General features: G+C 39.7%; 1 non-coding gene and 7 pseudogenes across 1 annotated transcript; all 8 read left to right on the plus strand.

Moving 5' to 3' along the window:
* Window positions 1-8,219: 8,219 nt before the first annotated feature.
* On the plus strand, window positions 8,220-8,338 carry LOC128658538 (5S ribosomal RNA). Its single transcript, XR_008402219.1, has one exon. It is a non-coding gene; the product is annotated as a 5S ribosomal RNA (ribosomal RNA).
* Window positions 8,339-9,171: 833 nt separating this feature from the next.
* LOC128658336 (uncharacterized) lies at window positions 9,172-9,290 on the plus strand (annotated as a pseudogene).
* A 360-nt stretch (window positions 9,291-9,650) lies between these two features.
* Window positions 9,651-9,769, plus strand: LOC128658401 (uncharacterized; annotated as a pseudogene).
* Window positions 9,770-10,132: 363 nt separating this feature from the next.
* LOC128658393 (uncharacterized) lies at window positions 10,133-10,251 on the plus strand (annotated as a pseudogene).
* A 373-nt stretch (window positions 10,252-10,624) lies between these two features.
* On the plus strand, window positions 10,625-10,743 carry LOC128658392 (uncharacterized; annotated as a pseudogene).
* Window positions 10,744-11,102: 359 nt separating this feature from the next.
* On the plus strand, window positions 11,103-11,221 carry LOC128658347 (uncharacterized; annotated as a pseudogene).
* Window positions 11,222-11,585: 364 nt separating this feature from the next.
* Window positions 11,586-11,704, plus strand: LOC128658326 (uncharacterized; annotated as a pseudogene).
* A 355-nt stretch (window positions 11,705-12,059) lies between these two features.
* Window positions 12,060-12,178, plus strand: LOC128658332 (uncharacterized; annotated as a pseudogene).
* The last annotated feature ends 6,337 nt before the right edge of the window (window positions 12,179-18,515 follow it).

Below are 18,515 nucleotides of genomic sequence, written 5' to 3' on the forward strand. Positions count from 1 at the left end.
TGACAGCATGAGCAAGAACAAAAAGCGTTGGGAAGAAGCGCTAAGTGTCTACTACCACACTGCCTTGAATGCACCCGATCCCGTCTGATCTCGGAGGTTAAGCAGGGCCAGGCCTGGTCACTACCTGGTGTAGGGTTACTTCTTTTGTTCCTTAGCTCTGCTCTGGCTGATAAGGGTGCGGCACACGTTTTTCTTCAGGGCCCTGGGGTGACCACTGAAATCACACACACATGCAACTGAGTGTTTTCACAAAAGTCCCGTTTATTTGAAGAACACACAAAGAATTTATAGTGATGTATACGTCATACATGAGGTCACAGGAAATATATAAAAAACATAGTTAACTTTACATCTGCATAAGGGGCCCACAGGAAATAAGAATGTTGTTATAGCACATAACAGAATATGCTCATATAACCATTTGTAGAGAGGAACTTATATTAGAAACATATGTTACAACTTATACAAAAAGAAACTTGTGGAATGCTGCTTTATAAACATTTGATACAAGATTTAAAGTTACCCTCAATATGCTTAATATGTGAGATTCATATTACCCATATAACATAATATATATAATATATATATACACACATATATATATATATATCTATATATATATCTATATATACACATATACACACATATATATATATATATACATATACATATACATACATACACACATTTATATATATACACATACATATACATACATACACACACATACATATATACATATACATATACATACATACACACATATACCCATCATTCCCCTCTTTGATCACATCGTGATCACATAACCTGTAATGTTCCTACAATATAAACTATCTAGGTCTACCTCTAATTAAATTTTGCAGTTGAACTTTTTCTGCATCTTGTATCATACCTGATATTTTCTTTCGTAAAGTACAAGACATGTAACAGTTAAACAATGTTAATAATAGTAAACAAATAAGTGTAAAGTGTTCAACATCTTCAGGTAGGTAATAACATGCCGTTATTAATACTATTGGGATATACACAAAGATCAATATCCCCATTAGGAAAAGGAAGATCTTGCAGAAATGTCTTGGATCCATGATTGAGATCGTCATCCTGGTCTTTGTGAGGAGTGATCGATACCTTATCACCCACTTCTCCTTTGTGAGGGGTGACCGATAGCTTTTCACCCGCTTCTCCTCTCTTTGGACAGAGTTTCACTCGTGAAGCGTGTATCCAGATGTCCTTGTCGTCAGTCAGTACGGCAGTCCTGGTTCCAGCGATCACATTGACTGGCTTGCTGAACGGGAAACCTCCTTTCTTTGCTTTATTCAGCTGGCGAATGCAGACCAGATCTCCAGGCTTGAAAGGATGGGTTGGTTCCTGTGAGGGAAGAGGTAAACGGGAAGACACATCACCATAGATGCCATTCAATTTATCAATCAATTGTTTTACATATTGTTCCTTAATACAATCTAAATCACCATTTTTAATGATAAGTGGGCCTTTTACCCATGGAGTCGGGAATGGTCTACCCATTAGGACCTCAAATGGAGACAACCTGGTTGTCCTATTTGGGGTCATTCTGATTTCTGCTAAAATCGCAGGTAAATAGTTTTGCCATTTAACCCATGTACCTGCTGTTGCCTTTAAAAGTTTTTCCTTGATATTGCGATTCATTCTTTCTACAATCCCTGAGCTTTGAGGATGGTAGGGAATGTGAAAGTTCCAATTAATCTGTAACCATTCTACTAACTCATGTGTGATTTTACTAATGAACGCTGGACCGTTATCAGAATTAATCTGAAGCGGACAACCAAATCTGGGAATTATTTCAGTGGCTAAAATTTTAGCGACTGTTTTTGCATCTTCCCTCTGGGTAACAAAAGCTTCTGGCCACTTAGAAAATTGGTCAATTATTACAAGCAGATATAATTGTTTAGTGCCAGTTTTTGGAATATGTGTAAAATCAATTTGTAGATGTGTGAATGGGGCTGTAGGTGGGGGTAAGTGGTCATGCTGGGCTTTATTGGGGATGGTTGCATTGGTCTGTAAGCAATATACACATCTATTAATATATGCCTTGCAATGATCACCTATACCTCTAATGTAAAAAGATTGCTTCAACAAGTTAGTTGTTGGTTTTATACCTAGGTGTCCAACACCATGGGCTTGTGATATAAAGAGTGGTGCACTGCTTTCCGGTATGCCCACCTTCCCCTCTTTAGAAAACAAACCATTCTCATCTAAAGCTAACCCATTAGTAGACCAGAAAGATATGTCACTAGGAGTGGCATGTCCCTGGAGTTCAAGAAGCATATGGTCTGTAGGACATGAAGGTGGGGCTAAAACAGCATACATACGGATGGTGGATCCGGGTGTATGAGAAACATAAGCAGCCTCTTTAGCAATTTTATCTGCAAGAGCATTACCCAAGGAAATAGGGTCAGACTTGTATGTATGTGCACGGCAATGTATGATCGCTATGTCCTTTGGGAGCTGTATGGCCTCTAAAAGGTCATTAATCAGGTCTGTATGAGAGATGGTCTTGCCATCTGCTGAAACAAAACCACGTTGTTTCCATATCATACCAAAATCGTGCACAACCCCAAAAGCATAGCGAGAGTCAGTGTAAATGTTAACAGATTTATTTTCAAACAATTTACATGCTTTTGTAAGTGCTATTAATTCTGCAGCTTGTGCAGAAGGATAAGGAATGGGGCCTGCATCTAGAACAATGTCTGGTAGTTGCACAACGACATAGCCTGTCTTATAAATACCATCACTAGGTCGGGAACAAGAACCACCAACAAACACATTATCAGCACGGTCAAAAGGTTTATCCATCAAGTCAGGTCTTGGTGTGGTAATGTGGTGTATTACCTCTATACAATCATGATCTGTTGGAAAGTCTGGTAATCCTGTAAGTAAGGCACTAAGTATTTGAGTTGGCCCTGAGGATACACTACTATATTTAATAGTCAGATTTGTATTATTCAGTAATATACATTCATAACCAGAAAGTCTTTGAGAAGTCATGTGTTGGGTAGTGACATTTTTTACAAGATGTAAAACTTGGTGACTAGTGTGTAGTACTATTGGATGGCCTAATGTGATTGTTTCAACCATCTCTACAGCCATGGCGCAAGCTGCCAATGCTCGGAGACATGCCGGCATCCCTTGTACCGGTATTGGAACTACTTTGGAAAAGAAAGCTACGGGACGCATATTGCCTCCACCATGCTCTTGGGCACAGACAGCAGCCATGGTTTTACAATTGTCCCTCGCATACAAGTGAAATGGTTTACAATAATCAGGTAGTCCTAAAGCAGGGGCACTAATAATGCTAGTCTTCAGAGCTATGTAGGATTTAGTCATGTCTGTGGTCCATTGTATATGTTCAGGGCTATCCCCTTTTGTGGCTTGCCTTAGAATGGAATCATGATGGGAGCACTCAGGAATCCATTGTCTGCAATAATTAATCATACCTAGAAAGGTGAGCATGTCCTTTCTAGTAACTGGCTTTGGGATCTGTTGAATCGCTTGGATTCGTTTGGGACTAATGGACCGGTGGCCTTGGGAAAGCACAAAACCAAGGTAATCCACTTTTGTCACTCCTACTTGTAGCTTATGTTTTGCTATTTTATGACCTTCAGCAGCAAGGTGTTTTAACAGACTTATTGTATCTACTGTATTAGCCTCCTGGTTAGGACTACACAACAGTAGGTCATCGATGTACTGAAGGAGGACGGAACCTTGGCTGGGAGTCCATGACCGCAAGATACGTTGGAGCACCAGCGAGTAGACCGCAGGTGAGGCCACATAGCCTTGAGGGGGGCGTGTCCAGGTAAGCTGACGCCCATCATAATAAAAAGCCATAAGTAGCTGTGTCTCAGGGTCCAATCGGACTGAAAAAAATGCGTTAGCTAAATCAATGACTGTAAATATACAGGCGTCATGTGGAATGGCTGTGAGTAAGGTTGTAACATCCGGGACTATTGGGGCAATTGGGATTACTATTTCATTAATTGCCCTTAGGTCTTGTACTAACCTATATTCATTGTCTTTCTTTGGGATCGGATTTATGGGGGTATTATAGGGAGAAACTACTGGACGGAGGATTCCTTGTTTAAGGAATTCCTCTATCATGGGTCTTATCCCTTCTTTCTTTTCTCTAGACAATGGATATTGTTTAATAAACACTGGAGTAGTATTAGGTTTTAATCTGGCTTTATATGGGGTACACTGAACTAAACCAACGTCAAGTTTTGAAGATGCCCATACAGAGGATGGGACATCTGTCAATATGTCATTAAAAAAACACATGTTAGTGGACCCTAGACTCACGTCTAACCCACCCTGTCTAGTGACAGCTACTTTCAAACCAAGGGGACCCATAAGATCACGAACCAAAATGGGTGCGAAATGGGTGCAAAAGTTGTTGGCCAGTACAGGGTACCCTAACTTCAAGTGGCGGTGTGATGCGAGTCTGAGTCAGCACTCCATTAATCCCTAAAGAAGGTTCAGATTTTCCAGTAATGCCATCATACATATCTGAGCATAAGGCAGAGCATGTAGCTCCTGTGTCTACTAGAAATGGTAGGGGTTCTCCCTCTACTTCTAGGACTAAGTACGGTTGCTCATGATAACTTGTTGACACCACTGGAAAAATTGGAGTGCTACCTTCTAGGCACCCCTATGGCCATTGTATGTTGTGTTTGGGTGCCTCCATGGGTGCAGGGGCTATGTAAGGCTGTCTGTTATACTGTTGGGGATTGTAAGGGGGGCCAGAATTATTAGGGGGTTTTGGGCATTCATTTTTCCAATGTCCCTGTTCCCCACAGTTAAAACAATGTGTTCTGTTTGAAGTATAATTCCCTCTAGCTCTTCCTCTAGCTCTTCCTCTAGCTCTCCCTCTACCTCTCACATACATTCTATTACTCCCTGTATTATCCCTTTCCCTGGCCTGGAATGGATCACAATGTTGTAAACTCTGCTTTTGATAAAAAGCAGCGTTTTTTCCCTCTAATTTCCTGATGTCAAAACAACCTGCCCCTTCTTTTTCATGAATTATTTTCAAGAATTCTGCTGGAGTCAACTCTGGCCAATCAGAGACAAGTTGTTTCACCAACAAAGAAAGCTGAGGTTGCATATTACTAATGCAAGTCTGGACCTTCAGAGAGCCCATTGCATCTCCTGATTCCATTCCAGCCTCTTCCTTCCAGCATTTATAAAAACGCTTAACAAATTCTACTACTGTTTCCTTTGTATTCTGTTTGCACGCTAGTGCAATTGACATACTTTGTTTATCCTTCCATATTCTATGCATTTCTATACTTAATTCTGTCCACATTTCATCAAGTCCTTCACGTGTGTTTAGGGCATAGTTAATTGTTGGATCTCGACTCAATTTACTAATACTCTTTACATTACCCCACTCCCAACCTGACTCAGGGTCATAGTCTAGAAGTGCATCAATAATAATTCTTATATCTGTCTGTGTCATGTTTTGTCCTTGTAACATTCTTTTTAAATACATAATACAAGCTGATGGATGTTGACGGGGGTTTGGGGCTCCCTTGGTAATTTCCCTTAATTCACCCGGGGACAAAGGTTTAATAATTAATTGGTCTCCCACAGTAAGAAATGGCATACTAGCTTCTGGTACAGCTGCCTCCTCCTCCTCTACTTCTTCATTCCCTCTTTTATATTGTGGGGTTATTGTAGGGGGGTAGGAAGGTGTTACTGGTTCAACCTTAATCGGGGGTTTGGGCATAATTGGGGGTTTAGTGACCTGGTATCGGGGAGTTACAGAAGGTCCTGGCAAGGTCCATTCCTGGGGTACCTGAGCAGAGGCAATAGCAATAGTCTCTAGATCTATGTCACTAGGGGATGGGAGGCTAGGATATAGTCTGTTATATGATGGCAAAGGTAGGTGAGGGGCATTATATGGGGCAGGGGGGGGTGAATATGGTTTCTGTTTTTGCTTCTCACTTTTACCCTTCTTTTTATTCCCATCTATATCAATATATCGCCAGTATGGAGCAACAGTCAGCCAATTTTCCCCACCCTTTTTCATATAATCCATATTCCATCTTGGATCACCATTATACCATGGAAATGCCTCTTCATCACCTAGACACAACCCTTTTACCATATTCATATGAAATTTATCATTATCCCCCTCTCTGGGGAATGGATCAGAGCTTCTCATAGCTTCTGTCCAATCTGCTATATTTTCCCACATAATCTTTACATTTTTCTCCTTGCATAGGTGATGGAAATTGTTTAGACTGGGATTTGCCCATTCTCAACTCCTAACGTATCTTTTAAAACATTTACAACAAAATATAATACAACACAAAAAAATAAATAAATAATAAAAAATAATAAAAATAAAAAAATACAATACCTTTACCTTTAAGAGCAATTAATTATTGAATCTTTTTGCAAAAAAACACATTAACTAGAATGGTTGTACTCCGTTACCAGTTATTGTGCTTAATGCTTAAGTTTACAACAAGAGAAAGAAAAAAAAAATATCACTATGCTGATCCTTTCAGTAGTTTCTGGCATTAATTATCTCTAGGTCAAAGGTCACCCTTCACCAGAAAAAATGTAGCCTTTTACTAACATTTAGAAACAGCAATACATATTAACAACAGTTTACTTTCTTAATACAATATACAATAAGCAGTATTTTACTTCCTTAACACTTTATACAAATAAACAGTATTTTGCCATACAGCATATTTAAAAACAAGCAGCATAAGAATTCATATAAACAATGCAGTATTTATCTTATAACTTTAAAGCAATGTTAGCCTACAGCAATATTTCAAAAGCAAGCAGCAAGAAAATGTGTGGTTTAACCCTTCAGCCAGACTTTATATAATCTGATTTCTACCAAAGAAATTTTATTCCCTTTTAATTTTTTTATTTTTTTTTAAATCAAAGATTTGATTAGAATCTACCAAAGATTCATATATATATTTAACCTGATTTTTACCAAAAAAATCTACTATTCCTCTTTTAGAATCTACCAAAGATTCACATATATATATTCCCCAACTATTCCTATGTAGAATGAAACTTAAGGGGTCTTGTGGTAAGAGAAAAAAGGTCAGAATAAAAAGACTCTTTGTTCAGCTTACCTTCCGAGAGTTCCCTGTTTCATCCCACTTCTGACGCCAGTTTTGTAGGGTTACTTCTTTTGTTCCTTAGCTCTACTCTGGCTGATAAGGGTGCGGCACACGTTTTCTTCAGGGCCCTGGGGTGACCACTGAAATCACACACACATGCAACTGAGTGTTTTCACAAAAGTCCCGTTTATTTGAAGAACACACAAAGAATTTATAGTGATGTATACGTCATACATGAGGTCACAGGAAATATATAAATAACGTAGTTAACTTCACATCTGCATAAGGGGCCCACAGGAAATAAGAATGATGTTATAGCACATAACAGAATATGCTCATATAACCATTTGTAGAGAGGAACTTATATTAGAGACATATGTTACAACTTATACAAAAAGAAACTTGTGGAATGCTGCTTTATAAACATTTGATACAAGATTTAAAGTTACCCTCAATATGCTTAATATGTGAGATTCAAATTACCCATATAACATAATATATATAATATATATATATACACACACACATATATATATATATATATATATATATATATATATACACATATACACACATATATATATATATACATATACATACATACACACATATATATATATACACATACATATACATACATACACACACATACATATATACATATACATACATACACACATATACCCATCACCTGGATGGGAGACTGCCCGGGAACACCAGGTGCGGTAGGCTTTTTTTTTCATTTTTAAAGCAGTAAAGCATGCGTCATTTTTACTGATAGTTGCAATATTCATTGAAACAACTGTAGCTTGCAATTACTAAAAATTAGATGTCCATTGTATTAAAGATAATTATCTTTTGTAAAGACAGACAGACAGGGAGGCAGGCAGAAAGAGGGGCAGGAAACTCTATATCTATGTATACTTTTTGTCATAGGTCAGCAAGTGTTTCTGGGTCTGTACTGGCACTATTTATTAATTTTTTTATATATTTGCCATCTAAATTTTAACCCCGGTTTAACTCTTCAATTTTTTACAGACTGTCAATGACAGCATGAGGAAGAACAAAAAGCGTTGGGAAGAAGCACTAATTGTCTACAGCCACACTGCCTTGTTTGCACCCGATCCCCTCTGATCTCGGAAGTTAAGCAGGGTCGGGCCTGGTCAGTACCTGGATGGCAGACCGCCTGGGAACACCAGGTGCTGTAGGCTTTTTTTTTTTCATTTTTAAAGCAGTGAAGCATGCGTCATATTTACTGATAGTAACAATATTCATTGAAACAACTGTAGCTTGCAATACTAAAAATTAGATGTCCATTGTGTTAAAGATAATTATCTTTTGTAAAGACAGACAGACAGGCAGGCAGGCAGAAAGAGGGGCAGGAAACTCTTTATCTATGTATACTTTTTGTCATGGGTAGGCAAGTAATTCTGGGCCTGTACTGGCACTATTTATTAATTTATTTATATATTTGCCATCTAAATTTTAACCCCGTTTTAACTTTTCAATTTTTTACAGACTGTGAATGACAGCATGAGCAAGAACAAAAAGCGTTGCGAAGAGTTGCTAAGTGTCTACCGCCACACTGCCTTGGATGCACCTGATCTCGGAAGTTAAGCAGGGCCTGCTCTAGTCAGTACCTAGATGGGAGACCGCCTGGGAACTCCAGGTCCGGTAGCCTTTTTTTTTCATTTTTAAAGCAGCGAAGCATGCGTCATATTTACTGATAGTAGCAATATTCATTGAAACAACTGTAGCTTCCAATTACTAAAAATTAGATGTCCATTGTATTAAAGATAATTATCTTTTGTAAAGACAGACAGACAGGCAGGTAGGCAGGCAGAAAGAGGTGCAGGAAACTCTTTATCTATGTATACTTTTTGTCATGGGTAGGCAAGTGATTCTGGGCCTGTACTGGCACTATTTATTAATTTATTTATATATTTGCCATCTAAATTTTAACCCCATTTAACTCTTCAATTTTTTACAGACTGTGAATGACAGCATGAGCAAGAACAAAAAGCGTTGGGAAGAAGCGCTAAGTGTCTACCACCACACTGCCTTTAATGCACCTAATCCCGTCTGATCTCGGAAGTTAAGCAGGGCTAGGCCTGGTCAGTACCTGGATGGGAGACAGCCTGGGAACACCAGGTGTGGTAGGCTTTTTTTTTCATTTTTAAAGCAGTGAAGCATGCGTCATATTTACTGATATTAGCAATATTCATTGAAACAACTGTAGCTTGCAATTACTAAAAATTAGATGTCCATTGTATTAAAGATAATTATCTTTTGTAAAGACAGACAGACAGGCAGGCAGGCAGAAAGAGGGGCAGGAAACTCTTTATCTATGTATACTTTTTGTCATGGGTAGGCAAGTGATTCTGGGCCTGTACTGGCACTATTTATTAATTTATTTATATATTTGCCATCTAAATTTTAACCCCGTTTTAACTTTTCAATTTTTTACAGACTGTGAATGACAGCATGAGCAAGAACAAAAAGCGTTGGGAAGTAGCACTAAGTGCCTACTGCCACACTGCCTTGATTGCACCTGATCCCGTCTGATCTTGGAAGTTAAGCAGAGCCTGGCCTAGTCAGTACCTAGATGGGAGACCGCCTGGGAACACCAGGTCCGGTAGGCTTTTTTTTTATTTTTAAAGCAGTGAAGCATGCATCATATTTACTGATTGTAGCAATATTCATTGAATCAACTGTAGCTTGCAATTACTAAAAATTAGATGTCCATTGTATTAAAGATAATTATCTTTTGTAAAGACAGACAGACAGGTAGGCAGGCAGGCAGAAAGAGGGGCAGGAAACTCTTTATCTATGTATACTTTTTGTCATGGGTAGGCAAGTGATTCTGGGCCTGTACTGGCACTATTTATTAATTTATTTATATATTTGCCATCTAAATTTTAACCCCGTTTTAACTCTTCAATTTTTTACAGACTGTGAATGACAGCATGAGCAAGAAAAAAAAGCGTTGGGAAGAAGTAATAATTCTCTGCCGCCACACTGCCTTGAATGCATCCGATTCCGTCTGATCTCGGAAGTTAAGCAGGGCTAGGTCTGGTCAGGACCTGGATGGGAGACCGTCTGGGAACACCAGGTGTGGTAGGCTTTTTTTTTTCATTTTAAAGCAGTGAAGCATGCATCATATTTACTGATAGTAGCAATATTCATTGAAACAACTGTAGCTTGCAATTACTAAAAATTAGATGTCCATTGTATTAAAGATAATTATCTTTTGTAAAGACAGACAGATAGGCAGGCAGGCAGAAAGAGGGGCAGGAAACTCTTTATCTATGTATACTTTTTGTCATGGGTAGGCAAGTGATTCTGGGCCTGTACTGGCACTATTTATTAATTTATTTATATATTTGCCATCTAAATTTGAACCCCGTTTAAACTCTTCAATTATTTACAGACTGTGAATGACAGCATGAGCAAGAACAAAAAGCGTTGGGAAGAAGCGCTGGGAAGAAGCACTAAGTGTCTACTACCTCACTGCCTTTAATGCACCCGATCCCGTCTGATCTCGGAAGTTAAGCAGGGCCAGGCCTGGTCACTACCTGTATGGGAGACTGCCTGGGAACACCAGGTGCGGTAGGGTTTTTTTTTCATTTTTAAAGCAGTAAAGCATGCGTCATATTTACTGATAGTAGCAATATTCATTGAAACAACTGTAGCTTGCAATTACTAAAAATTAGATGTCCATTGTATTAAAGATAATTATCTTTTGTAAAGACAGACAGACAGGCAGGCAGGCAGAAAGAGGGGCAGGAAACTCTATATCTATGTATACATTTGTCATAGGTCAGCAAGTGATTCTGGGTCTGTACTGGCACTATTTATTAATTTTTTTATATATTTGCCATCTAAATTTTAACCCAGTTTTAACTCTTCAATTTTTTACAGACTGTGAATTACAGCATGAGCAAGAACAAAAAGCGTTGGGAAGAAGCACTAATTGTCTACAGCCACACTCCCTTGTTTGCACCCGATCCCCTCTGATCTCGGAAGTTAAGCTGGGCCGGGCCTGGTCAGTACCTGGATGGCAGACCGCCTGGGAACACCAGGTGCGGTAGGCTTTTTTTTTTATTTTTAAAGCAGTGAAGCATGCTTCATATTTACTGATTGTAGCAATATTCATTGAATCAACTGTAGCTTGCAATTACTAAAAATTAGATGTCCATTGTATTAAAGATAATTATCTTTTGTAAAGACAGACAGACAGGCAGGTAGGCAGGCAGAAAGAGGGGCAGGAAACTCTTTATCTATGTTTACTTTTTGTCATGGGTAGGCAAGTGATTCTGGGCCTGTACTGGCACTATTTATTAATTTATTTATATATTTGCCATCTAAATTTTAACCCCGTTTTAACTCTTCAATTTTTTACAGACTGTGAATGACAGCATGAGCAAGAACAAAAAGCGTTGGGAAGAAGTGCTAAGTGTCTACCACCACACTGCCTTGAATGCACCCGATTCCGTCTGATCTCGGAAGTTAAGCAGGGCTTGGCCTGGTCAGTACTTGGGTGGGAGACAGCCTTGGAACACCAGGTGTGGTAGGCTTTTTTTTCATTTTTAAAGCAGTGAAGCATGCGTCATATTTACTGATAGTAGCAATATTCATTGAAACAACTGTAGCTTGCAATTACTAAAAATTAGATGTCCATTGTATTAAAGATAATTATCTTTTGTAAAGACAGACAGACAGGCAGGCAGAAAGAGGGTCAGGAAACTCTTTATCTATGTATACTTTTTGTCATTGGTAGGCAAGTGATTCTGGGCCTGTACTGGCACTATTTATTAATTTATTTATATATTTGCCATCTAAATTTTAACCCCGTTTTAACTCTTCAATTTTTTACAGACTGTGAATGACAGCATGAGCAAGAACAAAAATCGTTGGGAAGAAGCACTAACTGTCTACCACCACACTACCTTGAATGCACCCGACATTGTCTGATCTCGGAAGTTAAGCAGGGCCAGGCCTGGTCAGTACTTGGATGGGAGACCGCCTGGGAACACCAGGTGTGGTAGGCTTTTTTTTTTCATTTTTAAAGCAGTGATGCATGCGTCATATTTACTGATAGTAGCAATATTCATTGAAACAACTGTAGCTTGCAATTACTAAAAATTAGATGTCCATTGTATTAAAGATAATTATCTTGGAGGGGGGCGGAGCCAACTGCCGACATAGCTGGCAGCATTCAACTAGAGCTCTATACGGAGTTTCATAAATAGATTAAATTAAAAGGTGTGAAAGTGCCCAGAAAACCTAATTCATTACATTTACAACTAGATAGGTTGCTGGTAACGTTATTAGAAGTGGAAACTCTCTGCCATAACAGCGGAGTTTGGTGCTAGAGGAGAAGGTGATTTTGGGTGCGAGAGCGCCTACAGCATGTAAGACATCCGGTTCTGAGCTTCTTTTTACTTCTCATCTCTGGTGGCCGAGAGAAGAAGCAAGCCTGATAGTGACAGGTCATTGACAGATACGGAGACCAGGACCGCACTGTTGGTGAGTTCTGCAAGTGACCGGCCGGTCAGAAGATTTGACACCGACACGAGTCAGCGCTCTTGCCACTGAGCCCTACACTACTACACTTTGGTGTTATTTCTGCTCCGGAGGGTCGGGGATCCGCTCCGGAGCCTTGCTAGCTTCTTCACTTAGGGGATTGGCACACAGCACAGCGCATCTCGTGTGAAAGATCCCCGACCCTCCGGAGCCTTATCTGACACACGCAGCTGAACAACTCTCAGTAAGTAGCTGCAGATCCATTATAGCTGCAAGATAGCAGTTTTACTCTGTCAATGCTGATTTTCTATTATTTAACTCTGCCTGAATTCATCTGAAAGTGACAACAATACACACATTGTTATCTTGGCTCCCTGCCACACACTCTCCAAGCAGTGGCACGAAACCACCATTTTGACTGCCTTCATTTCTGAATGCTGTTGTGGGAAGCTCAGGCTTGCCTTAAGAACAACACCTCCTATTATATCACTTCACACAATTAGAGATTAAATGAGAGTAGCTTACCCCTCTTGAGTTAATTAGATTATTACATATGCGATAGTGTGTCATATACAGATACGTCTCAGTGTCAATAAATAGAGTCGCTGCTGATTCACTGACCATGTGGAGGACTGCATAGAATATGGTCACTTTGTCAATGCTGCAACAATAAATTACAAATTTACAAGTAACAGTTTGCAAGTTTCCCATTTGCAAGTTTCCCATCTATATTGGATATTACCTAACCCATAAGAAGCATCTACATATTCTCTTACACTCACATTGCAGAGGTGGCAATACTATTGCATCTTTCCATTGTTATAATCCCTACTTAGTAGAGGAAATAAAATCTACAAGATTAAGTTGGAATACAACAATTGAATTGCCTCTTAGTCTATTTCTACAGACATTGTCTTGATCTCCAGCATCCTTTTGCTTTTTGTTTAGGAAATTTGACATCTGTCTTCAGAAGATATAAATGGCTCTTTGTTTTATGGAATTACTCTATTGCTTCTACAGTGCATAAACTCACTCCAGGAACATACCTCAGAGTACATAATAATAAGAGACCCTCTCCTTACATATGGACCTATCACAACAACTGCACTAACTTTTCAAGATATATACACCTTTAGAGGAATTGGTAAACCCATTCAGTACTTAGAACTGGCAATATCAATATAGACTTATATGTAAGACTTGGCAACATCTGATCTCACTATCACATATCCAGTAACCACAGGCTGCTGCGCCAGCCTTATTGTCCTCAGAATCACGAGCTGAGGTGGAGTGTAATTTTTGCCTTAACCTGTCATTGCTTCCCCAGGACTCCAGAGAATTGTTTTGCAGTTGATTGGTAATAGTCCACTATTGTAAACATATTCTACTCTCAGGAAATTTGCATTTGTATCTTCCCTTTCCCGCCAGCCCTGAGCAGGCGTGTCATACCCTCTCTCCCTGCCCCAGATCGTCGTAGAGCGACAACTCCCCTGGGAGAGGACCACATTAGGTCCTTAATAACTGAAACCAGACAACCTATATATAGTATTGGATTGGTATTTACCATTTATATTGAGTATATCTGAATACATTGCTACTGTTAAGTTAAATAGATACAGGTCCTACCTCATTGCTTTTCTTTCAGGTACATTTGTTCCCTTCCTAGGCCTGGTACAGTGAAAATGTGCTAAATCATTAATTAGAAGGTGGTTTGGGACCCCAATTTGAACACGACACACAAGGGTTTCTGGTCTAGCAGCTTACATAAATATTAATACATTTGTTTTCACCCACCATAATGTCTCACTCCAATAGGAAAAAACACAGACAAGCAGATGCTCCCAAGAGAACGGTAGCAGACCACTTTCATAGTAAATTTACTGCCGAGAGGGACTTATCAGATGATGACTCAAGAGATTCTCCCACGAGACAAGAAGAAGAAAGTATGACACATCCCTCTGGACCTAGAACCTCGGATAACAACGAAACATCATCTCTTAGAGAACTTATCAATTCTCTATCAGCCAAAATGGATACTCATCATACTTCTATGAAACTGGAACTCAAGTCATCAGTAGCTGAACTTAAAAGGGACATAGCCACACTTGGTGAAAGATCAGATATCTTAGAGCGTAAACATGAAGATCTTGCTACAGATCATTCAAATCTTCTATCATACACTCAAACTCTAGCAGAGCTAATATCTGAACTGGAGGGTAAATTAGCGGATCTTGAGGATAGATCCCGGCGCAACAATGTTCGCCTCAGAGGAATACCCGAGAGTATTACAGCGACCGAACTTCCTCAATATCTGATGACTATGTTTGTTGCTCTGCTGAATAGTCCTCAAGACACCGACTACAGGATTGATAGGGCTCACAGAGCCTTGAGAGCACGTAATGCTAACCAGGCACAACCTAGAGATGTCATTGTCCGGCTACACTATTACGACTTTAAAGAAAAAATCCTGAAAGCGGCCTTCCTTAACAAAGAACTGCCTGAACCATACAAAGAGATCCTGTTTTTCCCGGACCTTTCCATGCATACGCTTGCTAAAAGAAGATCTTTTTTTCCAGTCACTCAGTGTTTACGCAAACACTCCATAAAATACAGGTGGGGTTTTCCAGTAAAACTCTTTTTCCAATTTGATGGCAACACATATACGATCTTTTCCCTCAAACAAGGGATGGAGGTAATGGGGAAAGTAGACCTCCTTTAGAAATCCCCCTCGGCTCTGTCTTCTAACCTTGACCCACAGATAGGTCCAAGAAAAGATCCTGCACAAGGTTCCTCTTCTCAAGCTCATCCTCCTCTGCTTAGGGCCTCGGCCCTGGAGTGGGCTCCAAAACCCAGACGCTCACCTCCCCCTCCTAAAAGGAGAACTCTATCTGACCAGGAACCCTCTTGAAGTGGTAGATGGACCCAACCTTGGTATGTCCTACATATAGTTGAGAATGTTAATAATACGGTTTCTCTCCTTTCTATGCTCTTTAAGATACTATTCGTTAGTAATAGTGATTTAGCATCACCAGGTTGTAATATGTACATCTGATGTTCAGTAACTTATATGGAATATAGAAGGTTGACAAGTAGTCTTAGTCACGTTGATTAAGCTATACTATTATCGTTTCATCTCAAAGATTTACAATGTTGAAATATTACTATGTTAAAATATGTTTAATGTTTATCTAATTTATTATGATATGTCCAGGTAAAGACTAAGGAGGGTTATTTAAAGGTTTGGTATGTTACCCCTCCCTCTTATTATCACCCTAGAGGTAGACATACTAATTATAAATGGGTACTTAATGAAAGTTTATGGAAAGACTCAAGAAGTTGATATATATCAGGTGAAACATTAGAGATCTTATTTTCTTCTCTAGCCTAACACTAACAGCTGATATTTGGAAAGGTAACTGTTTGTAATATGTGTAAGATATATGCAGGCTAGATGCCTATTCAGAAAACTCAGGTGTGTAGATGCTCTATGACTATTTCTCTTTTGAGCACAATGGAGCTTGCTTACGACTCCATATCAGATAGATAGGCGAAACCTTCTAGCACATACAGGTTATTCTTCCTACTATGCAATACATTTCTGTCTCCCTACCTGGGTGATATAGTAAGTTCAGCAGTACACGCACCAGAGAGAATAAGTTTATCTCAAATAGTTGTCTAATTCTCAACCCTTTAGAGATGGGGTCCCACCCCCTCCACCTTCTTCTATTTTCTTTTCTGTACTATCCTAACATAAATCTCAAGTAATACACTCCGTAGTTAGTTTCAAACCAATTAATCGGCAGCGTTGATTATCATCTTTTTTTTTTATGGTCTTCCGCCCCCCCCCTACTGGCAGTATTTAATAGACCATAACTGTTAATACTACTATTTTTACTGCACACTCATACACTCTCAGTATTTCATCATTATAGCTACATAGATCTATTATATATCTTTAAAGCGGTGCTTATCCGCTGACATACCCCTAATTCCCCCCCTTTTCTGCTATATATTGAGTTCTTTGTATCAAGACCTACTGTTATTAAAACCAAAAAAGTAAGAAAGAAAGAGAGGAGGGAGAAAAAGGAGTGGGAAGGATAAAACAAGGATAATAGAGAGGAAAGGAAAAGTAAGAGAAAGCTAATAAGTAAACTGTTAAATCACATCTCCAGCTAGTCAGTTCCCCCCTCCCTCTCCTCAGTCCCTTCCCCCCCCCTCCCCTTTTTTTTTTTTTGTTGTTGTTTGTGTTCTCCTCAAGCAAACATACATCTTCAAGTGCTCACACATAATGTACAGGGTCTCAACTCTCCTACAAAACAAAGTCTTCTTGGTAAACACCTGAGAGAGACTAGAGTAGATGTAGCCTTCTTGCAGGAGACCCATTGGACCGGTTCACGCAAAATACCATTCTCGATTAAAAATTTATCAATATGGAGGGGCGGAGCCGGGCGCATCCAAGATGGACGTGTAATTCCGAGCTCCGTTGATGTTACAGCACAGATAACTATAACTAGGGGGTTCGTGCCTAAAATATTCCTGCAAACTGGTGTAGCCTTCAGCCAGAGTTTATCACACCTGCACCGGAGCTCTTTTGCAATCTTCAAAGACGCCCTTGACCGCGATCACAGCAGTTGGGAACTCCCGGTGCGGTCCGCCAGCCTACGCTATCTTTCAGTGCACTGTACAGGAGGCCGACCGCAGTATCGAGTGGACAGTATCTCTTCCCTACCATCTAAACAGGATATTGCGGACATAGTCCGGGGGTGCGTGAGAGAGGAACTAGCAGATCTGAAACAAGATGTTCATGCCCTAGGCTTCAGGGTAGAAGCATTGGAAGATGGCAATGACACTATTAGAGAGGAATGTGACCAACTACAGTTAAAATATGACCGTCAACAACACTCTATAGATCTGTTGTATGACAAAGTGGATGACTTAGAGAACAGGAGCCGCAGGAAAAACCTGCGTATTCGCAGCATTCCTGAGTCTGTGTTACCAAAAGACTTACCTACCTATCTACCAGCTCTGTTTAATCATTTGAGAGGGTCTAACTCTAACGAAGACATACTTTGGGACAGGGCCCACAGAGCATTGCGCCCGAAACCACCAGATTCTGCTCCTCCAAGGGACATAATTATTAAATTCAAGAACTTTCGTGAAAAAGAAGAAGTACTGGGCCTCTCGAGGAAGAATCAGCCGATTAGATTCAGGGGCAATGTGTTGCAGTTTTATGCGGATCTGTCCCAGAGAACACTTCAACAAAGGAGAGAATTCAGTCCTCTAACACAGCTCCTCAGGCTAAAAAGGATCCCCTATAGATGGGGTTTCCCAACTCAACTTTTGGTCATCCATGAAGATAGGAGGCATATATGTAGAGACATCTCGGAAATAGGAGCCTTTTGTAAGATCCTAAATATAGAGCCTCCTCAAGTTCTGCAAGATGAAGAGGTCCCGCCACCCTCACAGGACAAGACTCCGTCTGCCAACACTTTACAGAAATGGCATCAAGCGGGTTCTTCACAGAAAAGACCTCCTTCACCCCAGCAATCCCAGACCCCTAAGACCCAAAGGACAATACAACCTAGGTCACCAAGGTTGAAAGCTGGACGCTGATCCCTAGAACTACTACTGACTTCTTCTAAGTATGCCTTGGAATGTGTATGGTAATGGTTCATTAATAGATTTGCAGATTGAGGGCCTGTAAATTGTATTGTTATTTTCTTTGGCATATTTATGTTTACCATTTTCTGCACTTTGATGTTTGAGATATTTGGTTCCACCATGTTGCATTGTTAATAGTTTAAGTAAAATTTATGCATAGACCCCCACCATCATTATTATCATCATCATCACCATTATCAC

This window comes from Bombina bombina, chromosome 4 (assembly GCF_027579735.1).
Source record: "Bombina bombina isolate aBomBom1 chromosome 4, aBomBom1.pri, whole genome shotgun sequence".
NCBI classification, from domain to species: Eukaryota; Metazoa; Chordata; class Amphibia; order Anura; family Bombinatoridae; genus Bombina; species Bombina bombina.